General features: G+C 47.2%; 1 protein-coding gene across 2 annotated transcripts in view; it reads left to right on the top strand.

Annotated features, from left to right (window-relative positions):
- Nucleotides 1-5,426, top strand: part of LOC109378206 (uncharacterized) — a 17,112-nt gene extending 11,686 nt beyond the window's left edge. Inside the window, exons 3-4 of one of the 2 annotated variants that reach the window (XR_002122965.1) lie at nt 4,161-4,232; nt 4,545-5,426. The gene's annotated coding sequence lies outside the window, so the exon portion shown is untranslated. Of the gene's footprint in view, nt 1-4,160 lie in introns of both variants that reach the window. The other variant, XR_002122964.1, reaches the window with a different exon arrangement.
- The last annotated feature ends 99 nt before the right edge of the window (nt 5,427-5,525 follow it).

The raw sequence follows: 5,525 nt of genomic DNA, 5'->3' as shown, positions 1-5,525 counted from the left end.
TGGACACACACACACACACACACACACACACTCAAGGGCACATTATTTCACAAAAGAAATGCAAGTTCTTTCTATCCCTCTTAGAATTTAGTTTCATAAGGAATAAAATGCTTTCCTCATTTTCAAATAAATACATATTCATCGTAGAGATTACAAGCACAAATTGAGAGAAATACTGACTACTCATAAAATCAATATGTATGATATAAATAGTATGTCACACACATACTGCTAAATTGATATAATTTACTTTTCTGGAGATTTCTATCAATTTTTAATAGAAAGCATTATATGAGAAGCCATGAATACAGTATGAGGTAACCTAACCAAATAACTGCCAATAGTTTAATTGATTATACAGTCAATGATGTAATATTATTAAACATACGGAAGACCCCCTTTTTGATATCGTATTGATAACCCTTAGTCATGAGTATCATTTTAGCATGTAATAGTTCCCACTTGTGAACAGATTATATTAGATATTGGTGTTTGATTGTTTAGTAGGCTTTGTCAGCACCCAAATGACGTCTTCCTACCAGTTTGAACAACCAACCTGCTGAGTGTGTGTCTTAGGAAATGTATACATGATGACCTGTCGTGGGCCTCAACGCTAGAATCACGAAACGCGTGACAGCCAGAATGCCTACATGTAACACGCTAGATTTTTAGCACACCTGTCACGACCCCCACTTTCAGGTGTGTGCTCTCCTCCACCGTCACGTGCAGAGCTTCTGAACTGTGCCTGTCACCTGTGAAGGCGTTTCTGCGAGTGTGCTCGCTTGGCAGCCTCACAGCGTGCCCTGTGCGTGGGCCTTCTCCCAGGTCCTGCGACATGGAACTGGACAGGACAGGTGGCCTACAGCCCGCTGAGGCAGAAAGATGATTCCCGGCCATTGCGAGACCGCCGTTAAGCTTGAAATGGAAGGTGACACAGGGTCCTAGGGATGCCACCAAGCCCGGTGAACACAACATGCGTTCCAAGCCGAATGCTCTTCCAGGGTGTGGGGGAAGGGTTTGGAAAGCGCGTTAATCAGGGCCATATCGTAGTCACCGAAAAAGGAGCCAGCTCTTTTGCAATTGTCCCCATAGGTTTTGAGTATGACTGTCCCATAGAGAGGCAAGCGATAAACACTTGAAGTCAATGGGATTCTTTTTCTCTAGGTACCTGCTAGTTCAGTAGAGTATTAGAGTCGTACTTAACATTCAGAGCCCCAAGGTTTAGCGGAGGGAGCGACATACAGTAGGTGCTCAATACATGCTTGTTTCTGATTGACGGCAAGGGGTCTGATGCAACCATCGTTGAGCAACTGGAAATCCCGGCCCGGGTCTGAAAGCAGGTGCGTCTGAGCCTCAGCCCAATGGTCTCGTGTAGCTTTGCTGATTCATTGTGTCGCTTCCAGGAGCTCGTCAGTGACGCGAGAGTCCCTTGAACGAGAGAAGCCAGGCTGCCAAGCACGCTGAGCGTTCCCTGAATACTCAGGGTGAGTACTTTGACAAGGGTCGGACGCGTTTGGGTTGTACAATTCAGATACATCCGCCTAAATCAAATCAGTTCGATTTGGAATTCCTCGATGTGCATGTGGATTGATACATTACATGCTGACACACACAGACCGGAAGTTTAATTGGTGTGACTTCAGGTAAGTCAGCGTTTATGTTTCCTGGTTCACGGACACAGCCCGGCTCCAACCCAGGCTCTACCATTCACAGCTCTGTGACCTTGAGAAGGTTACTGAGCCTTTCTGGCCCTCACTTCCTTAATTTATACTTTGTGGGTAATGGGCACACCTAAATTACAGAATGTGCGTGACGCCCAGTGAGTTAGCAGCGTGTGTAAGGAGCATGGAATACTACTTGCCATCCTGAATCATAACCGTGTTAATGTCAAAAACATTTAGTTCACCAAATCAAAATAATGATAAAGTGCTTGTTAATCTGTACGAGAGGATAATGAGTATCCTTAACATTTAAACTGTTTCGGAGGCCAAATGAGTTAATATATGCAAAAAGCGTACAATACTGTTTGTCGCATAGTAACTATTGCTGTTATCCTTACCCACAAAAATATTAATATCAAAAACATCTAGATTACTAGATCAAACTAGTATTTTTAAATAGCTCACCGTTGGCATGAAGCTCTTGGTTATTTTTTTGTTTTCAGATGTGTTGCGACATATGAATGATTAAAGCGAGAATGAAATTAAATGGTTAGAAGGGGAACTCAATAATTTAGAAGACCTTTTCTCTCTTTAGATGAAAAAGATATCCTCCAGAAATTCAGTTCTTTGGAACTGAGTACACTTGAGAATACTAATTCATTTTTCTGGCAATTTATAGATCTGGCCTTATTAAAATATTCATATCTTGGAGCTAATGTGGCATGACAAATATAATTTGCAAAACAAAGATGGCATGACTAGACGAGGATCCGTGATCACATTTCCTCCTGAACCCTCGTGGGGTAGGCACCCCATTAGAAAGACTGCTTAGTCAGTCATAGAACGCCACGGAGCTATCCAAAAACATCAATGCCGAGGAAATCATACAGGCGTAGTGCTTTGAAACAAAACATTTCCGCAGACTTTCTCTGTGTCGTTGTTTCTCAGCTGTGTAGGGTACATCCCCACTGCACTCGTCAGGGCTGTTTGAACCGTATTGGGGTGCAAACGTGGCAGCCCCTCCTGAGTGCTGCAGGTGGGGGCTGCCTGCTCGCCATTGTCCTTGGGGCTGAGTATCAAGCTTGTCCCCCAAGGCAGGCTTGAGCAGGAGCCGTCCGAGGCTGCCGGTCCCCTGGGTTTCCACGTCCATCTTAGCACCGAGGTGGCGTGCGATGGTTTGCTGTGTGTGCCACGGGGTACCCGGGCTCCCTGGGGGTACAGCTCTGGGCTGTGTGACTCCGGAGGTGTCTTCTTTGAACGTTAGTCCTGCCTCAGTTTGGTTTCTTGGGAGCCTGTGCGGGAAGAGTGTCAAGATTAGCGCAAAGGGTTCTGTTGTCATTAAGCTTGTCTAGTTGAAGGGACTTAACACCAACACGACAAAGCAAGTATCGGTATTACTCTAATTTTAGAGATAGTATATAGAGAAGTGAAATAACTTGTCCCCGCGTATTGAGTTCATCAACGATAGAATTCAAACATACGTGGTAGGACCCCCACTTAGAATCCGAACGTGGGCTCGACGATTCCATGGGCTCATTGTAGGACGTAACGCAGAACAATGCGTTTCATCTTTCAAGCCTCAACTTCCTCACGTATAGAAAGTCAATAGTCATGACCAACCTGATCTTTTCATGGNAGCAGGGAGACACCACTGCCATGAGAAGCTTTTTCCTCTCTTCCACGGGCTGCCTCTCCCAGCATGTCATAGAGTTATAGGCTACCTCACGTCCTTCGAAGTAAAGAAAAGTTAAAAATTTAACTTGCTGGCGTCAATTTCACTGTTCACGTTTGACGCTGTACCCTGCCCACTTTAGAGACACATTTTTACCGGATCGTTGACCGAGGATGTGGAATCCCCCAAATCACGGAATTCATAATTTATAGCCCATATATATATATATTCATTTTTAGCAGAACAGTGAGGTGACTGTGCAAAGCTAACCCCGCTGTTCTCCTTTCATGTCTCGCTACGCGCGCGTTTCATCAACACGCTACCTGCTGAATCCCGAGGACGGAAAGGACCAGGACCCCTGAGTGACACTGTGTTCTGCTTTCCTTGTGTGCCCTCCCGTTCAGCTTACCTGCTTGGCCAATACGGGGACGAGACCTGAAAGGGTAGCATGGGGTGCTGTGTCGGTCATTTGTATTTCTCAGCTCACCTGTGCCCGCCTTTCTGCATTTGAGGGAAGCTGTGGTTGGGATGGGCTAACGTGTCCTCTGGAGGCTGGCGGCGCCCTGCGGACTCGGTCCCAGGCACCCACGGGGACCCTCTGCTTCCTCGGAGACTAGCTGATGTCCCACTCGTTGTGGGCCCACCGTGCCTCTGCGTTCGTGCTCACTGCGGCCCCTGTACGTGGGAAGGGGTGACAAGCAAATGCAGTCATGCACGTTGCATGGAATCACTACGCTTCTCCGTGTGTGTACACTCCCATTTGCACATCACTTATACAAGTTCAAAGCTCAAATTATTACGAATTTCTTTCTGCTTTGGGTTTCCAGGGTCTTGTGGCTTCTCATCAGGCGCCTCGTTTCTCTTTGTCTTTGGAGAGCTGCCTTGCCCTGCTTCTCCAGGTACGTGGGACCCAACGTGGCAGGGCTTCCCCACCGGAGTTCACATAGTTTAGCCAGACAAGAATACAGCATCTATTTCCCCCCTGGACCATATTTCTGGTAGAGACAATATGTGACTGGTCGAGATGCATCCCTGGTCCCACCGGTGATGAATGGCGAGGGGTGGGCACCAAGACCTAGAAGCTCGTGGGCCAGACAAACCGTCCTCACGTTTTCTGTGGCACCCCCGGTGCCGGGTTACATGTCCTGTGCATAAGGAGGAATGATGAATAATAATCAGGGTGCAGCCACTGAGCCCATATTTCCCCCCAGATGACCGGAATAACAAGGGAGCAAGGCCTGGCAGGAAACCGGGTTCCTCAGAGCTCACAGCTGGAGACTGAACCGTTTTACTGGAATACAGTGAACAGGCTGGTTTTCGTCGCTCCTCCGTGGAGAGGCCCTTGTCACGATCGTATCGTTCCCGTCGCCCCGTGGTTATCCGTTGGCCGCCCTCTTGGAGTTGAGAAAAATCCTGCTCCTCGATTTTGTCCAAGGAGACCGATGAAAATGCTCATCGCAGTTCAGCCCAGCAGAGCCTCGGAAATGTTTGCCTTTGGTGAATGAGTGGCTTTCCGAAGCGTGGACGTGCGCGATCCCACGAAAATCCGGGCCAGAGGAATCAGAACTGCCTGCGGAGATAGGTTTCCTCTGGGCTCCCAGTCCGTTGTTTTCTGTAATTGTTCCCAGTGTGACCTCTGCTGGCTGATGAGTGTGTGACATGGCAAACCACAGAGGGATGTCAGTGCTGGGGAAAGGCCCGATTACAGGGTGCAAAGAGCCCAGGATGTCTCCTTTCCACCTGGCTTTAGGCCTCCTGGACACCAGCGGACTCGCCCAGCGTTATACCACGCCCCAAATGACCCCCAGGGAGAAGTCAGGACGTTTTCAGATCAAATTTTTACCATCGGCTTGAATGCTGTGTACACACGTGCTGCGTGCATCGTGCTGCTTTACGTTGCTTACTCGAGTCATGACTGAGATAAAATGAAACATACAGGCATCTAAAAGAAAAGGACAGAGGTTAGCGGTGGTCATCGTTTTCCTTCTTGTCTTTTGGTCTTGACACCTTTACTCTGTACGCTTTGATTTGGAAGATAGATGAATTATTAATACATTCTGTCTTGAATAAAAGTCAGATGATTATAGAGTACAGTTACTTGTTTAGATGGTTTTTAATGCTTATTTCCATTCAGAATGTTCATTGGAGTGCCAGATAGCCATCGCTTTATGAACTCTACTTTATGGACTCTT

This window comes from Hipposideros armiger, unplaced genomic scaffold (genome assembly GCF_001890085.2).
Source record: "Hipposideros armiger isolate ML-2016 unplaced genomic scaffold, ASM189008v1 scaffold_1800, whole genome shotgun sequence".
Classification (NCBI taxonomy): domain Eukaryota; kingdom Metazoa; phylum Chordata; class Mammalia; order Chiroptera; family Hipposideridae; genus Hipposideros; species Hipposideros armiger.
Note: the sequence above shows the minus strand (reverse complement) of the source record. Positions and strands in the feature narration are given on the sequence as shown.